The following is a 19,883-nucleotide window of genomic DNA, read 5'->3' on the forward strand; positions in this document are numbered from 1 at the left end:
TCTGTTTTGCCTGTGACTGTAATTGGTGAGTGATTTCTCCCTGTCCTTATCTCGACCCATGAGCCTTTTGCTATATTTTCTCTCCCCTGTCCGGCTGAGGAGGGGAGTGATAGAGCAGCTTTGGTGGGCACCTGGCACCCCAGGGATGGGCTACTGGGGACATTAGCCTCTTCAACTCACAAATAAAAAGACTTACCAATTGTTATTAAACTACCTACCATTGAATAGCGCTACTTTCAAACCATTCTTTGAAAAGATTGTTTTCTCTCTCATACAACGTTTCTCCATTAGTGTATTACTCATAAGAGTTATGCTACAAAACATGTGACTAAAGGACTTCAAGAAATGAGAAATCTTATTAAATGTTAACATTCAAGACACAGGCAAGAGCTTGATTTTGGAAGGTACTGAGCATCCAGTCTAGAAAAGCATTTAAGTGTATGCATGACTTTAGATGTGTAAATTAAATATGTTTCATCAGACATTAACATCTTTTGAGATGAGGATGTGTTTCAGAACTTTTCTGGTTTAAGACTAGGAAGTGAACTTATCAGTGGGTCAAAACATAAGCCTTTATTTTTGCTCCCATCTCTTTCCTCTATTTCTGGGCAGTCAGCACTATCATTTGCTAAATACTTATCATTGCCACTTGCAATATCATCTCTGTTCTGCATGCATTTCCCAAATAGTTCAGTGTTGTAGTGCAATGCATAGGTTTGCCATTAAAATAATTCAGAGCTCCCTGCAGGGATTTCAAGGGCAGACTTTGTTTTGCCCTTGTTCACACTTTGATCAGGGCTTTTTTTCCCTTGGGTAGTTTTCTGTTTACATTCAGTGTGTTTTCCATAGATTCACAGCAGGGCAGTGTTTTCATGGGCCTGTCAGCTTTAGTTAGCACAGAAAAAAAATTGGAAAATTTCGCTTTTTTGTAATTCATTGTCAATAGCTCATGGTAAGGAAATGTATAGGCTGACAATTAGTCATGCACTCTCAGTATTACCTGATTGCCCGCAGCTTGATTTCAAGTTTAAATGTTGATTAATGGGAAGTGCTATGATTTAGCAACACTCCATACTTGGAAGTACAATTGACTGGGTAGATTGGACAAACATATAACTCTTCCTGGGATGAATGATACCAATTTTGGAAACGACACTGTAGAGAGTGTGAGGATCTTTATTTCTAAATGTCTGTGATTAAGAAGTAGTGGAATATTTGTTCGTTTGTTTGGCTTTCAGGCTCCTGGTAGCTTCCAGACACTTACCAGGAAAACCTTTGGCAGTGAATACACCTACAACATATTTGAAGCACTCCTACTTGCCTGCATGACATCATTATAGTCAGCTCATTCCTCTTTTGCTATTAGAGATACCAGTTCATAGGTGGAAACTTTACAGTATGGGCATTTGCTGCTTTGCTTTCAGCTGACAGGTTGAGCCATCACTTATTTAGCTATCCAACAAGTGGAAATAAGCTTTTCTGCCTTATTATTTGTTCAAGGTATATTCAATCTAGTTGTTCATGGGATTGTCAAGTGCTATGATAAAGATGATAAAAAGCAGTCTTGCAGTGACATCAGCCAGCTCCCTCAGCAGTTCTGGATGCATCCCATCGGGTCCCATGGACTTTTCGTATGTCAGCTGATTTAAGTAGTCCCTAATTCCTTCTTCTTCTACTGCTGGTAGGACTTCTGTACTCCAACTTTGCTGTTAGACACAGAGGCATGGGAGGCCTGAAAGCAGATCCTCCAATAAAATCTGAGGCAAAAAAGGCATCGGCCTTTCCTACATCCTTCATCACAGGGTTGCCCACCCCACTCAGCAGTGGGCTTAAGTTTTCTTTGGTCATCTTTTTAATGCCAAATTAACTATAGAAGCCTTTCTTTAATTTACCTAATCCTTCATCACATATTTGCTAACCTGATAGCTCCCCAACTGTGTGAGATGGTTAATAAACTATGATGCAAGAAGGGCTCTCAAGTAACCTTCCTCTTCTGAAATATTTTTTTGAAAAGGCTTTTGTGTGCTTTCTTTCTAGAGAGGTTGTATTATGCATTAAACAGTCTGAAAAGCCTGCTTTGAGAAGGAACCTCCTCAGAACAAAAGTAACACAATAGACTTTTCTGACTGGCAATATGGCAAATAAAAAGACATTTGTTTGTGACAGCCAACAGTTCCCACCAAAACTCTTCTGAAGTACCTGTAAATGTACTTTCAATATTAAACACTCCAAAACAAATACTTGTATGTTGTCTTTTATAACAGAAAAATACAAAACCACTGGCATGAATATTAGCTTTTGGCAAGAAAATGAAAAATTTTCTTAAAAAAAGGGAAAGCAGTTCAGCATAAGAATTTTTGCCTGAATTTATTTTTAGCTTGCTTTCCACTGAAATAACTTTTTCATATGGCAGCTGTAGTTGTTATCTCTCAAGGAAGAGGGACTCTGGTATTTCCTCCTTCCCCATGAAAACCTCTTACTTGCCAATGGGAATATTTCCATTGACTTCACCAAGCTTCACTGAGCACATAGGAAAACAATAACATTTTCCCTTCAAAGCAATGTGTATGTGGTTAACATCTGCAATGTACTATATGGCTTATGGGTAATGTATTGATTTCCTTCTGTTGCACTTACTGTTAAGATCAAATCAATGAGACCATTTGCAAAAATAAATGAGAATGTTTTGACTGTCTACGATTCTTTTATTCTACAACTACAAATTTCACTTTGTAGACTACCAAGCTAGTACAATCACACATGCAAAGATTCCTTACTGTGTTGTTGGTCTGCCTTCATCAGTTAAAATACTATTTATAGTATACCAAGGCCACATTTAATTTGTAATTTCTCCAAGGTAAATGCCAGGCTGCTCTTTGTTGCCATTGTGATAAAATTCACAGCTAATTTAAAACAGATTCTACTTCCTTTTCCTCATCTGATCACCTAGACATGCTGCTTTTCCAGTGGTTTTGCACGTGTACAGAGTAGACCAGTTCAGACACAGAAAGTCCTTCACCAAGTAGATTGTAATTTTTGCTCCACAGCCCCATTTCAGTCTTTTCATTGATTAAAGGCTGATAAAGCATTAATCCCATTTGCCAGAAATCATCAAGGAAATCTACACAACAGAGTCATTTTTCCCAAGTGTGGGCCTTTTGCATACTTGCCTTACAAATGACTTTCCTTTCTAGACCTACGTTTGATCAAAGAAAGTTTCAGTGTAGGTGTTTCTAGAACAGGCTTCCTCACAACTATATGTCTCTTTATTAGGGCAGCATGAGGTCCCAATTTGGGCTTCCTTGGAAATGTTTCAAAGACAACTTTGTCTTATTGGTGGTTCTAGCTACAAAACAGTATTTGACTCTGTGTCTTGGGAGTGGAGCAGAATAAATTTAATAAAAAATGGGATAGAAATCCATTAGCAACTCATTGAAGATATATTCAGCAAAATAAGATTTTAAAACAGTGTGAGCAAGTTAATGGTTTTATTACCCTTTGGAAGAGCTTACCTCCCTTCCTTTACTTTTAATTCAGGTTGGTTTCTTTAAGAGCAAAATAGTTCACATTTCGGAAAAAAACCCAAGACTTTTGCTTTTAGAAAGGCTTAAAAGTAAAATCTTAGGATCACTGGAATTTAATATGTCTTTTAGAAAAAAAAAATTTAAAAGTCTATTTTTTCTGATACCATTTAGCCAATTTGAATCAATTTTGTAAGTAGCTTTCTTGGAAGTTGCTTTATTTTCCCTGATTGTTCTCTATTTTAATATTATAGAAAAAAAAATCCAGTTATCTTTGTAATGTTATTAGGCTTCACTGAATCTAGCTTTTCCCTCAAGATTTATGATACTTTCTGTCTCTATGAATATGACTTCTCAGTTTCTTAGTATTGCAGCAATTTGATAGTAAAATAGCAAAATAAATGTATTCCATTCTTTGCATAACTAACTTTATGTGCTGTGAATACTGTTGAGGCTGAGCATCAAATCACGCCTGAAGAACAGTAATGGTTGCCAAGTACTCAAGTGTTACACATTTCTTTTTGTCACTTTTCACCCTGGTTTTGGCTGTCCTATGAAAAAGAAATGTATTAGTTATTCAGTGCAAAATCTCTGTCAGTTGAATGTGATGGAAATAAATGCAGGAAAAGTCTAATCTTCCCTTTTTTTTTTTAAATCACTTTCCTCTTGCTCTCCTTTCTCATGGCACTTATTATTTTATAAAGTATTTATTAATTGTTATGCATCATTTACATTACTGTCATGCCTGGGAACTCTAGTTATGGATAAGGACCCCCACTGTGCTAGGTACTGTACAAAGCCGGAGCATAATGTCTATTCAGATTCCAGAGATTTAGAACCATTACAAAAGACAAGGAACAATAACAGAATGAGATGTTTAAGGGATAGAACATAAGATAATGAGACATTATTGATCAGCCATTATGGGAGCCAGTAGTCTCAGCACCCCAGGATTTAAGCATTACTAAGTTGTGATGGAAAACATACTTTAGTACTCCATTCAATTCTTACATTTTGATACAAAATATTTATATTCTATCACTCTAGTTTACTTCATTTTCTATATTGTGATTTACATGCTTTTAAAATAGCATATGTACTTGTATAGTTGCAGCACAAGTCTATGCAATAAATTAATTTGGGGTCAAATTCTCCTTTCCTTACCCCAGAAGATGTTCCAGAGGGAAATTTTCAGAGTAAGGTTTGACATGCTGTGACACTCAGCAACAATACTGCTAAAGCCAGCTTAAATAATCATTTCCTCCTTCCCAGCTGTGTGTTTCTATTCCTGTACCATGCCTGCACTCTATAGCCACAAGCATTTGTGCACCATATTGTGAACTGAATTCAGAGAACTAATGCAGATGCAGAATAACCTACTAAAATATCATTTATGAAACTGGACTCCAAATAACAGTAACCAGAGTAACAGTACCTGGCCCTTATTGAACAGAAGCAGCCTAATTTTTTAGGGTCAGGCTTTACCTTAGTGTCACTCGCTTGGCAATTCATTCTGAGTTGCCAAGCAATGCAGAATCAGATCATGTCTCTACTGCAAATGCGCCAATGCCAACCATGCCTACATTAGCAAGTAGCGCAGTACAACAGGAAAGGATTTGGAGAGCAAAACAGCTGGTGCTGAGGATCCAGCTTCTGCACTATACACATTGCAGGAGCTTTATTTAAGATTAGATCTAGTTTTGTCCTACAGACCCCTTAGCAACTGGAGCACATCAGATGCAGTCCTGCAGTGCATCTTCCGGTTTTGTTTCAACTGTAAGGAATCCAATTCATGTCCTCGTCCATACTTAGAGCAGCAGAGCCCTGTGATGAGACACAGAGGGTGCCATCCAAAGGAGCTTTTCCAGTGACCGTTACATCACCTTCCCAAATGACATGAGCTGGAACAGTAAGAGTGATCTTCTGTAAGCCTTGCTGTATCTCAACCAGATTCGCCAGCACAGATATGCTGGCTGAAGAGGTGATTATTTTTAACACTGCTAGTGAAGTTACTCTAGCAGACATATAGAGCCATAATAAAACCTTGTTGACATACACACCCATCGCTCTCTAATAGAACTCATGTTTACAGAACCTCAACCTCTATGTAAAGCTGCAGTTATACTGCAGATAAACACAGCAGTAAGAGAAGAGATGGGATGTATGAAGTTCTAAGAGTGACACTGAATCCTTTTCTCCCGAGAGCTGAATCTCTAGCTGCTAGGCGATAATTTAGGTCAAAAAACACTATCAGCTTTTCCTTCATCTGTGGCATGTGGATAAAAAAGTCCTGTATAGAATTTGCAGTCCTCAAGCTCTTGATGCTCAGTTAAGTACTGTACCGGTAATTAGAATTCTTTTGACTCTCAAAGGGCTAAACCAGAAGATTAAAAGAACTTTATTTTCCTGTGAGATTGTATGTTCTATACTTGAATAACTAGATGATCATTGCTATATACAGGCTAAAAGTGTTTATTGCTGGCTTTGCATTTCTTGTGCAATGATATGTAGGTCATTGTAAAACCTAGGGAAAGAAGATAGACATGAGACTGAAAAAGAGGGCTCAAAATCAGAAAATCTGAATCCTTGTCCTATCTGCCTGGCCTTGGATAAATAACTTAAGCTCTCTGTACCTTGCTTTTACATATATGACTAAAGGTAGCATTTCCCTACTGTGCAGAGGTATTATAGCCTGACTATATTGATATGTGTAAAATGTTTTAAACTGCAATGGTGAAAGAGTTTATGCTCATATTTATATGCAGATGAATAAAAGGAAGCTCTATATTTTATGGAAATAATAAGAAAAAAAAATTACGTAAGACTATACCTCAGACAAATCAGTTCTGTATTGTTGTTGGAGTCAGTCAGGTTTTGCATTTGTGAAGGGGAATGCCAGTGAGAAGCCAAGGTGGAATCAGAGACACGTGTAACACTTGGCAATTACTAACACGCTTTTCACTTTGTTTGACATTTTAATTATGCTACAACATATATATATATTTGAACAGTATATATACTGCATATCTGTAATAGCTTTATGCTCTAGATCTATGACTATGTGTGATAAATCAGAGAGCTATAACACTATGACTGATATGTAGCTACACAGATGACTCAGCTTTACCAGAAGATGTTTCTGAGAAAAGGTCAAAGCCATTCCAGAACAAAATTTTAAAATGTCCTAGACAGTACTTATAAATAGTCAATTACCTCTTTGGGGACGAGGCACACAAAGAATTGCAATGCACCATTTCTTTTATTAAGGCATCATAAGCCTGCCATATACACCATTACACCATACAGAATGTAGGAGGAAATAGATCTGAGTAATTACTGAGGGGAAAAATTACAAGCATGTGTTGTTGTTGCAGGAGCCTACACTATGTCATCGATCCAGTAGGACCAGGTGGAGACATGACAAAAAAGGGATGAAGGAAGACTCAGGGAACTTTAGATCAGTCAGACCCTTTTCTTAAATGAAGAAAGAATAGAAAAAAATTATCAAGTATGTACTTTCAAGTACCTGCAGGACAACAAAGTGTTAAGAAATAGTTAACATAATAAATTTAAGATTGAATCAATGCCATTTCTTCTTATGACAGTCTAGCAGCCCTGGGCGATAGTGTGTATCTACACTTAATATGACTTTTGATCCTGTCTCTTATGATTTTCCCATACCTATTTAAGGAAATATGGTCCAGTTACGACACCTTCACAGTCCCAAATAGTTGGGAAGTTTCTCCTATAGAGTGGTTACTAATGGTTAACTCATGAGCTTGGTACTATCCTTTATCTTTACAGATGGCCTGAATAATGGAATAACAAGTGTACTTAGTAAATTGTCAAGCTAGAAGGGCCTGAAAGCCTACTGAGTATCAGGATTCCATTATGAGATTATTGTGGCAAGTTGAGTAAATTATCTGAAATGGATGAAATGACTGGTAAGAGAAAAATTTCCAAGATGAATTATCATCTGTATAAATACAAGCTCAGGAACAGCTGGTTAATCAGGAGTTCTGGGGTAATCCTAGATCACAAATTGATCAACCAACCAGTAACAAAAAAAGTAAAAAAAAATCCAGTTTTACTAAAACGAATACACAGGAGCATTATGTGTGAGACCTATGTAGTAATCCTTTCACTCTACTATGAGTAAGACCTCAGTGGGAATACTATATTCAGTTTGATACAACCATTTCAAGAATTATCAACTGAAAACAGGCCAAAGGAAATCAAGGATAATCCAAATTTTAGAAGCTGTGATTTATAATTTGAAGAATTAGGATTCTTCAGACTAGTTTCTCATGGGAAACAGGAAAATAGCTTTGAAATATAGAAAAATTGCTGGAAAGAGGACATGAATAACTGGTTTCTTTGTCCACTGTCACTGAATCATAGAATGGTTGAGGTTGAAAGGTACCTGTGGTCCAACCCCTCTGCTCACAGCAAGGTCAGCTAGAGCAGGTTGCCCAGGACCATGTCCAGTGGGGTTTTGAGTATCTCCAAAGATGGTGACTCCACAGCCACTCTGGGCAACCTGTGCCAGTGTTTGACCACCCTCACAATGAAAAAGTTTTTTCTTATCTTTGAGTGGAATTTCCTGTATTTCAGTTTGTGCCCATTTCCTCTTGTCTTGTCACTCGACACTACTCAGAAGAGTCTGGCCCCATCTTCTTTTCTTCCTCCCATCAGGCATTTATACACAGTGATGAGATCCCCCCTGAGCCTTTTCTTTTAGAGGCTAAACAATCCCACGTCTTATCCCAGATAAGACAAGAAGTAGTGAGCATAATTGCAGGAGGAATGAATTAGAAACAAAGAATTTGATAAGCATGGGAATAGGCTCCTCAATGAAATTAGCTGGGCAATATCCACCACTAGTGTTTTTTAAGAACAGGTTGGGCAAGACAGGAATGAGGTAATGTGATCTCTTCCTATTCACAACCTATGACGATTTGTTGCAACCTTACTTTTTAATCTCAGTCTCTTTGCCCATCTCCACATTCCTTAACCTTCTTTTCATCCACCCCATTCTTTCTTCTCTTGTGCATATATATCTACCAAGTAGTAGCAGAAGTGCCTGTCAAGGCATAGCAACACCACAGAACTGCAAATACTTGCTAGCTAACCAGAAATTGCAACATTCATCCTACTTAACCAACTTCGCTCGCTGCTTTTCTTCCAGCTGGGTTCTGAGTGTTCAGAATGATGGTCTTAGTTCATGTCCTATGCTCAGGTTTTGTGAGGTTATTTAACTTAATCCTGCCTCATTATAAATAATGTGCAAATTGAACTTAAGCATCCAGATCCACCTGAGAAATGGTAGGCTTTTCAAATTTCAGGCCAACAGATTCTAGCACATCCTTAAGGCTGTAGATACTTCGTCAGAAAGTTTGGGCCATAGCCTCCCAATTTATTGTTTTAATTAAGAAAAAATGCCTCCTTCACAAGACTTTTGTTTTTGTGCTGCTTACCGATGTTTTTTTTCTAGGCATCTGTTGTCCAAACATACTTTAAAACTTGAGGGACATTTTTTCAATGTTTTCCAAAAAGGCAATGAATAAGCAATGTAAAGAAAAAGGTTCACACAGACAACAGGAAAAAAGCCTGGCATTCTATTTTTCCCCACTCATCCATGCTTACTTCTTTACAGAAGCAATAGCTCTGAATGTGCCATAAAAATCCCAACCCCTAAAAATGAGAAACAAACATGAGCAAGTCCCCAGATAACTTTCCTGCTCAACTAAAAGGGTTTGAAATGAGGTGTCTGAGACCAACTGGTGCATTATGCATGCAATTGTTCTGCTTGACTGATTTGATTTGCCTCAAGCCTCGATGTTAATTATAGTGAAAAAGATAAATACAGACTCTATATAAATTTGCTAACTATCTTAAAAATAGATGCTACTGCCCTACTCTTAATCAATCACAGCATCCACAGGCAAATGCAATTTAAAGCTAACAAGAACAGCTGTGGTCACAGGTTTGATTCTCAGTTGGAGTATGTCATTTTAAGTAGCCATGTATGCTTCAGTTTTGTTCAATGTATTTGGAGTCAGCTTATGGAAGATAAAATAAAAAAATATGTCCTGCCACAGCAGTATAATGCCTATGGGAAAAAGATTCAGGAAGGACTGGGAATCAGCATCACTGGGTTATACTACTGATACTGCAAATAATTTACCATTCCACTTGTAAACTCGAATCATAGGCATATGACCTGGCCCTGTGGAGCATTTTATGACTGGAGAGCACTTTGGAATCATATAATTAAAATACTAGATAAGTACACATAAAAGCATGCAAAGTTCCCTGAGATGGAAATTAGGTGAAAAATAATCCCCAACCATTGTGATAATAGGATGAATTTATGTGGACAGTACTCCATTATGCAAAGCCCAATTTTTGCTCTATGCTTTACATGTCGTCTTCTTACAGTCCAATTTGTTCAAGAGAAGGTTGCATCAGCTATCATATCAAAAAGGTTGGAGCAACCCTTAGAGTCAGATGGTTGTGACTTCTTGGCAGATTTTGTTGCTGACATAAGTCACTTTAAAATAGGATATGCAGTCACTCCGTCTCAGGGAAAAAGTGGCTTATATGAATTCTGGCCTGGCCTGGCTTATGAGAAATAGCACCCTTGACAAAAGAAAGATTTACTGAATAATTGATTGTGATTTTAATGTCTTGCTCTTTTAAAACGAGTCTTTCAGAAATCAAAGTGTAGATATACCAATGTTGGTCAGAAGGGACCTCTGAAGACCATTAGTCCAACCTTCCACTTGAAGCAGCACTTTATTAAAAAGCAGAGCTGAAATATTATATTTTGCCAGTCCTCAGAAGCCTCACAGTACAGCTCCCCAGTGCCTTGTAAGGAAAAATCACTCTAAAACAAAGTAGTGGAACTACTTAACGCCTGCTCTTATTTTGTAGTGAAGACTTTCAGAGACGTCTTGCTAGCCTATACTCACAAGAACACCACCTATATTGCACTGAAAATTATGCTTATGTACCATAAGACTGATAGAAACATACCTGCTCTGGCACAGAAGTGCCTACCTCAGTGACTGTCCCTGTTTCTTGCGCTGGTCTCTGATGGGATTTTTTCATATCGTGTTCATATATTCATGTAAAATTGCTAAGTTAGAACAAGAACCTGTATTTCTTAGTGCCACAGCGGACATGAATAAAATCAAGGAAATTAAGGAGTTTCGTTTCTTTCATAGAATTGTTTCTATATTGACAGTAGGTATTGTTAAAAAAACCAAACCCCAAACCAAACAAACGTCAAACCTGGAACTGCTGGTGGTTTTCTGCAAGGTGAGCTACGAGCTGCTGTGGCACAAATCGGTTGTGTCACCTCTCCGCTCATCGTTCCACGCTCAACCCTCTGTGCTTAATTAAAAGTATACCGTAAAGTGGCTGCTCTAGAAAGAGGAGCCGACCCCGTAAGTGCCCCCCGCCCCCTGATTCCAAAGGCAGGGATCCGGGAGGCAGCGCCGGGTTTTGCCCGAGCGGCTGCAGGAGGGAGGCGGCGGTGGCGGCACCATCCGCGGGGCTCCGTTGCCCTCTGCTGGTGGCTGGGGACCGTTCTCCTCCCGGGTTCGACGTCAAGTTGTTGTTGACGTCATACACGGAGCTAAGAAGCGCATACAACGGGGACAGGCGGCTGGAATGAACAATTGGGCCGTATTTTCTACTTGCAGTAATGCAACTGTATCAGGTGGCCCTGAGCAAGATAATGTAAATGCTGGTTTTAGTAATAATGCTGTAATGGCCCGTTTTCTTTACTTAACTGTTGGCTGCATGATGAATGCTAAATTACCGTTTATTGACATTGTTAGTTTCTTCCACTGATTGGATTTTGCCTTTATCAGAGCACCATGTAACAAATAAAGTTCGTTAGAAACATATTTCTTGGCTCAAGCCCAAGTAACTTCAGTTTTTTAGATTTTGAATTTGAAAGATTCTCAGAGCTTGGTTTTGCCAAGACATGCCTTCTGCACATGACCTGCTTGAATCACACCTGAAATGTCCATATGAACTAATACGCAAATTGGTCTTTTCTTCCTCCATCATTTACATCAATGTACTCAGATTCTGTTCCAACTTCTGGCAACAAAGGACGTTTCAGCTGTGCAATCCTTGAGACAGAAAATCCACCAGGGAGAACAGGGAAAATTGTAAGCACAAAAGGATGTCTGACTTTTCTGCTCCTGTGTGAGAGTAGTGTTACAGGAAAGGATGCATCAGGAGTGGCTTACACGGATGGATCAGGCTCTGTCAACAACTACTGGAGACTCATGCAGAGTTCCCAGCAGAAAAATTGTGGACAAAAAAACAAAAATATCACCATGTGACACTGGGAGAATTTTATCTCCTAATTGAAAGAGCTTGGATGGTACAAAATCTGAATCAATCAATTATAAAAATAAAAGCTTTAAGCCTCCCTGTAAAAATCTGAGAACACATGTTTTAGTTGAATGGAATCAAGACAATCTAGAGTAATTTGCTTGGAGTGGTGATCACAAGGAACAAGTCATTCTCTAAGCAACCAGAACCAACATCATGAAGGTTTCTTCTTCCATCACCCTTCTCTGCATGCTGCTTAGATACAGATCTTCTGCTAAACTGGTGTCAGTGAGTCTTCCCAAGCAGCATGTCCTGAAGCTAACAAACAACAAGCATATAAGGGGCAGTTTGTACCTCTCGGCTATTGCCCCAGTTAAGCCATGTGTCTGAAAAACACCTCTGTAAGTTATGCACTAGTGCCTTTTTCAAGAACTGACAAAAACAAGAATGCATGACTTACAGTAAAGAAATAATGTACTGGTTTATCAGAAGAAAGCTCAATACACATTCACAAATAAAGATGTAGCTAAATTCCACATTCATTATTCAATAAAAGCACAAATTCAAGTGAATGAGTAAAAGCTGGAAACCTTTTCTGCATGAGTATTTATATAGGGCCTGATTTTGTAAAGGGCTGATTCGTTCCCTCCTATTGAAAAGCCAAGCCTACCATATAAAAGCTAACCTGTCAAATAATCTCAAAAGTAGGTGTCGCTGAGAATAAGGTATTTAAAACTACACCTTTTCTCAGTGTTTTTTCCACTTTAATTTACTATCCTTTCCCTCAGTTAGGTTGTGTTCAGTTTCAAGCCTGCAGGAAATTAAGGACTGCTGTTAGTGTTCAGCCTAGAAGAGCTGCTAGAAACAGTCAAGGATTGTTCTGCCTGAGTCTGCAGGCTTATTCTTTTGAGGCAGGTAGGGATTGATGGATTAGGACTGTTAGTAGAGTTAAACTTTGGAATGAGGATTAGAGATGTGGTTATGGAACAAAGAGGTGCAGAAATGAGCCGATGGCTTTCTTTTTTGTTTATAAGGTGTGAACCAAACTCTAATCCCTCTGCTAGGGAATTACTGTCTTTGTGTAGATGCCCAACTGGAAATGGTTATTGGTTTTATGTGAAGCTTGAGCATGTCATGTGGAAGTAGGGTTCTACACAACTTAGTTTGGAAGCCAAATCTGAAAGTATCTCAGCTTTTAAAATGCTGGATATGTCAATAATGTTTGTTATAACTAAAACTGTAGGAACCCAAGGCCTCCAATACTCTGCAAATCTGCATTAACCTGACACCTTTTATAAGCATTAAAAAAATAAATCACAGGAATGCAGGCATCTACTAGAGCCTGCCACCACAGCATGTAAGCTTCCTGCCAACATGTTTACTCACTGCTGTAATGAACACTTGCAAGATTAGAAAGTTTGTTTAACTAGTACTGGAAACCATTTTCCATCACAGTCCTTTCAGCTGCTTTACAAATACTGCAGGAGGAAATTCTGCCTTTGGGCTCATACGCTTGGAACGTGTAATGGTGGTGCAGTAAGACTTAGCAGTGCCGAGCTGTAACCCCGGGGAGCTCCTCATGTGAGTGCGCTGTAGGTCACTATGAGAGTAACATACAGGAACATTAAGTGACATGAGCAACACCAAGGGAAGTAAGACTCACAGCCTGTCCTGGTTCTCTTGTCAAGCAACGTCATGTAATGTGCTTCAGATTATGTTTGCTTGTGCTATGGCACAACTACATTATAGTTGCAAGCACCAAAATAGGAATGTGTGGACATAAGTGAGTTGGTATGGTCACACTGTAAATCAGAGGCATAGGAGGAACTAGAACTTAGTGATGCAGAGAGCCAGTTTCTCAGCTCTATCAAATAAGTATCCTGTAATTTCATAGCCATATATTGTTTTTTAGTGTAGTCAAGCATAAAGTATTTAAGGCAGGGATTGCCTATGCATGTAATTGTATGTTATGTAACAAGAGTCATATGTCTAATTGTTACTGTAAAAAAAAGTATAATAATAACAATTGCTATGATTTCTGCCTTGCCTAATAGTGCATATTTTCCTTGAAGTAATCAGGGACTTGTTGCTAGGTAGTTAATATTTAAGGTACCTTAAATATTTTAATGTGTCTATGCCTGCTGTTTCTAGGCAGCAATATTTGTTTATGATATTGTTATACAACCCTTTCTACCTTATATCCTTTATTTAGTGTAATCTAATATATCCATACAGTTAAATTTCAGTCCTGATGATACTTTTTTTTTCACAGAGAAGCATATTGAAGTAACTAGTGTTAAGAATGATAAAATATCTCTGATGTAGAAGATTTATTCATCAGGATGCACTGCTAGCATTTTTTTTCTTTATTTGTACAATCTTCAAAACTGAATAAAATACTTAAATGAGGCCATTTAAAAGTTGGTAGTGTTTCTGTGCACTTTCAGCACCTATTGCAGATGCTTACATGTTTCAAAAGTACAAAATTCCAAAGTTTTAAAGTAAATCATGTGATTTGAGTATTTTGGGTGGAGAGCAGCCTAATTTGGATTGAATTACAGTTACCTTTATCTTTGTCCTCATGCTTCCAGGCATGTTCCGTCTTAAGAGTTGGCTTTACACCTGGTATGCAGGCATGCAGAAATTTTTATAAACATTTGAATTTAATGGCTGAGGATCAAGATCACCTTTAATTGGAGAGCTAAATTAAGTTAAACACCCAACTTTTGACCAAGCTCTCTAAATTCTTAAGAGAAATCTTCACATGCAAATCTGCTCTATCTCACTCTTTCCTAAGAGGTAATAGGCCAAGAGAAAGAAAGAAAGGTTTCATGGTAGCTGGAAAGACGGTTGAGGAGAGCAGGAATGGAGATGAGACGAGCTCATCAGAAATGATGACACTGAGGGAAGGTCCTGGGGCAAACACCTACTAAAATGCTTAACTAGGGATATGTGTTATCATTTCATCAATCCTTTGGAAGTAAAAAAATCTCCATATTTTTGGCCACTGGGCAACACTGCTTTAGGTTTTCCTTGGTTTAATCTCAATTTTATTTAAATAAAATAGAAAAACTCGCACTGGGTTAAATGTTATGGCTCTTATTAACAGATTTTACACGCTGAGCAGTGCACTTGGAGAGGCAAGAGAGACTATTGATGCCTCATATTCTTTGCCACAGATCTATATGGGCTGCAGAAAACATACATTATCTGCCTGCTAACCCTGTGGGAAATGCACAGGAGAATTATTCCAGATATTGCTCATTTCTGCAAATGGAAGGAGCTGAGCTTTCCTGACAAGACAGAAATGGATGGGAACTCAAATGTCACCAAATGATGAAAAGCAATAAATCAGGGCTTCAAATAATCCATGTAGATGATTTTGCAAATCTAAACTGTTCACTGTCAGGTGCTGCAGAAATACAGTTGTAAGAGACTGAATTTTTATCTCAAGCTGTTTGTCTCAAAGATTGTTAGATGTGAGGGACTGGACTGTCATCTCAAGGAACTGTGAACTGTTTATCTCGAGCCCTTTGTCTCTGAGATGCCCTGTTTAAGCAGGACACTCCTCTGTCCATAACGACGATTACCAGGCCATTGAGGCATCCAGGGGAGGAAACGGGGCTGGAGCTGACAAGATACTGGTTTCTGGTGTTGATCATGCGAAGGTTGTGTGATAGACAAAACCTGCAGCATGTGACATCATCGAAATATGCCCTATAAAAACCGTGGAGAGAAGCCATGGGGGCTCCCGCCACCGAAGAATTGAAGACTGACGACCAACGGGATGCCGCTGGATCCGTGGTGGTGACTATCCTTGCAATCCTATCCCAATGGCTTGCTTGATTTCTGCCTTTTCTTCCATTCTATCCTATCGCCACTATTTTCTCCACTATTTTCCATTTTTGGTACTTCTGATAATAAAAGCTCTTTTGGGTATATGGCATTTGACCTCGTTTGTGTCTTAGTCTCGCTCTTGGGATCATATCGAAACCTTCCCCGACATTGGATCGGGACAACAGTAAAGCCAGGGAAAGTTCCATACCCCTTTGTTGCTAAATTCAGTGTATTTCTTTTACTGTTTTAAAACTAAGATACCCCCCCCCCTTTTTTTTTTTTAATTGATTTTATATTTGTGAAGGCAGCTGAACAGCCCTGCAGACAGATCCTCTATCCACTGAGTAGATACAACAGTAGTAACACTTCAAAATTTGTTACATTTTTCTTGCCTGCTCACCTCATTCCTGGAAAAGGTACCATTTCTCATTAGGAGAAGCTACTTATTTTCATGTCTGCTCAGTCTCTGGCCTTTTTACAGAGACTTCCAACAATGTTACCAATTAGTGCAAATTCTAACAGTGATTTCTGTATTTGTTGTGGAACATGTCACAATACTGCACAGTCCTTGTATAGATGTCATATGTAAAGGACCAGAGATGAAGAACTCCATATTCCATGCTTAACTCTGAAATGTGAAGTGTGTCTTTACAGGTTGGTGCCATTTGGAATTCTTTTCTGAAATATGCGTGGCAAATGCACTTTTTTTTTTATAATCTAAAATTTAACCCACGATCCTCTACTTCTGCTTGCTTTACAGTTTGCTGGTGCAGGGGCATATGGATACTGAAGGCTGGATCTCTTCCTTCCTTTCATGCAGATTCCCAGCTTCTGGTGACAGCAGTGAAAATTCTGGTAGGCAACAACTGAACTAGCCTCTAATTTTTACCCTCTTTATTTTTTTGAAGTTGCTTATTTATATATTCTGGAAAGGTAGTTGACCGAGAATTGGTACATTCCACTGCTTTGTAACTAGCTTCTTGCTTGTCTTAAAATAACTCTTGCTTTGGATTACATTGGCTGGCATACGATTACATTTTTATCTAGTATTACAAAGAGTGGACAGACCGTTCAAATTCACAGTGGTTCACAGGAGTGTAGACTGATACCATATAGAACACTGTGAAAGCGTTGTTTGTGTAGAGCTAGGAAATCCAAATCATCCAGTATAAAAGGCTCTTTCTTTGTGCAGCAAAGCTAATATATCTTAGTGTCATCCATTTATCTTTAAGCAAATGCTTTGTCTTAAGAGAAAAATAAACAGCCTAGTTCATTTGGATACTCCTACCCACATAAATAGAAGGTGAAAGTACCAATAAGATTATTTTATCTATTGCCAAAATGATTGTGTTCATATTTCATTAATGACTATATCCAGAGAAATTTGGATTTTGAGTCTTTACATTAAGGCTCCAGGAAATCATACTTTGTATGGTTAACTAGGGCTTCAACCTGTATTCTACAGCCAGCGCTACTAAGCTCAGATTAGCTTTTTCTAAAGGCCTCCTTTACCCAAGTGGCCCAAAAGGGCTGGATTTGTTTCTGTCAAGAAAAACTATGTTATTGATCAATATTAGCTTCTGGAACAAAACCAAAGATTTACCTGGTATTAAATGTTTACAGCTAATGATTTAGATTTTAGTTTTGTAAGACACCTGCATTTCATGACTTGGACACAACAGGACCAAAAGCACAGAAGTTACTGCCCACTAGTCCTTTACTCTCAGCCCATTTTACTCTCATGTGTGTGGAAGGGAAGTCTTATTTAAGTTCATGATGCAGTGGTCTTTTATTTGGTTACCTGCATATTTTCTGAAAATCAATACAGGCACATCTAAGGAGGGAGACTGAAAACCAAGGAAATTAAAATATTCTCATCAGCATAAACTTTGTCCTCTTCAGCAGCTATATGCCAGCCGCCAGAAGCTTTTTTGTTATTATTTCAACTATCATTTTAAAAAGTAAAAAGTGCCATGTGATATCCTCACTGAGGATACTGAGACTAGGGCTTTCCTAAACTGGCTTACATTGCTACTGGAGTGCAGGAGAATGACCTGCCTCTACAAACTGTGCTGTGCTGCTCTCCTGCCTTCTGGGTGGAGCTTTGCTTGTATTCCTTTCCTTCCCCAACTTACCTGCAAACACAGCTGAGCTAACATGAAGTTGGAAGTAAAACATATCCCAGATAAAGGGCTTGTACCTCCCACCAGAGAAAGGGAGATATCTGCTGACACTGGTGAGTGCCACAGTTTTGTCTCAGTATGCTCTTGGGGGCAATGTAACTATCTGCTGCCCCTTCTTCAGGGTATAATTTGGCTGTATGTAAATAGTCAAAATGCTATATTTATAGGAAACACAATGCCTCGCTGCTGCGATAGTTTAAATATAGAGAACAGACCACTACTGGCATTTAAAATATCACTAGCTGGACAAGATAGTGCAATCAGAAAATAGCCTAAGCTTTTACTGTGATTCTGTGTACACACTTTTCATAACCTTCTTGCTACTTTTAAATGAACTGAAACAGTCTCTTTCACTGACTTGGGGATTATTTGCTTCTTCAATAAATCAAATGCTTGACATTTACTCAAAATGAGTAACAGGCAGCTTTATTTTTTTCCTGATGAAAATCTTTAAGGTATTTTCTTTTTTTAAAATGGGTACTGCAAATACAGCATGTGTATTTGAACACCTTGTATTCCACAGCACATTTGCCGTTTGTTGTATTGGCTGTATTTGAAAAGTAATGCGATGTAGTATAACTCTTATCGCTAGTATTAAAACCCTAATTACTTTCTACCTGAGTTTCAAAGCCAAGTTTCCAGTTAGTTACCCAAGGTCAAGCCACAGACCAGCTAGTACTGTACTGAAGAACTACAAGTTAATGAAGGCTCTTTTTCCTCTCCTCTGCCAGCTACCCACTTCATTGGTACCAATGCAAGGAAGCAAGCAGGCTCCACAAAGAGTAGGTCAGAAGCTGATGGGGAATGGATGGGAATCTTCATCTGCCTCCTCCTTCACTACTCCCTCCTCCCAACCCATATCGAGAATTTGTAGCTATGCTGATGTGTCAAGACATATATGCTGGACTGGGTGCAGCTCACTCTTGAGCAACAGAGGAAACAGACTATGACTCAGAGCAACAGTCGTCCAGCTAGGCAGCTCCAGGGCAGCCAAATGTACTTTCCCTTATTAGGCCAGATCATGATACCTTGCTTGATTTCAATTGGTACCTAATTCTGCAGTAGTATCACTGACTTTAATAATCAGCTTTTAAAATACCGCTTAGCAGAGTCTAACTCTACCTCTAGCTTTGCCTCTTAAAAAAAAAAAAAGAAAACACAACAGTTGTAATTAAATTTGACTCCACCTACTCTGACCAACATTGACTAGTATAACATGAATCAGGCTCCATTAGCAGCAGATGACATGTTTTAAAAGGATAGCACCTGTTTAACTTCCTGTAAATGGTATGTTTTTATGACTGTAATCTGAATTTCCACATTCCCATCTCAGCTAATGAGGTGGTTTTGATATTAATTACTTTAGTATGCTACTAAGGGAAACCAGAAGATAGGGCCTCATACCTCCCACAGACTTTGCTTATAGCTTAATTGTAAGAATCCATGGCTGATTTTCCTCGATTTAGGTATTTTTGTTACATGACATCAGAGACGCATGTCCTCAACTGAAATGTAATTCTGGAGGAGCAATGTGTCACCAAAATAAGTTCATACAAGAATTAAGCAGGCAGATGAACTTTCACACCTCTTCTGCTAGAATACCTACAATGCTGCTCCAAAAGCTGGAGTAGCCAAATGGTTACAAGACATTGTGTATTCTTATCTGGTGGTGTTGACTATCAAAATGAAACTAAAAGCAGCATCAACCTTCTACCTACAACTAAGCAGACAGTCCACTGTCCAACTGTTATTTCAAAACACTTGTTGCATTACAATTTACATGCTCTATTGTTATTTTAAAATATGAAGAGTGACAGTTCTAGATGACCACTCTCAACCTGCCTCTTAAAACCAGGTTTTCAGAAGGGTTTAAACATAATTTCCAATCTAATCTCATGATTCAGAGTACAATTCAATAAGTAATCAATTGTCTTGAACAGCTATATTAAAGTTTTCCTCCTATGCTCTAAACATATGCTATCAGGTA

Source organism: Haliaeetus leucocephalus, unplaced genomic scaffold (genome assembly GCF_000737465.1).
Source record: "Haliaeetus leucocephalus isolate CR32 unplaced genomic scaffold, Haliaeetus_leucocephalus-4.0 Scaffold184, whole genome shotgun sequence".
Lineage (NCBI taxonomy): Eukaryota > Metazoa > Chordata > Aves > Accipitriformes > Accipitridae > Haliaeetus > Haliaeetus leucocephalus.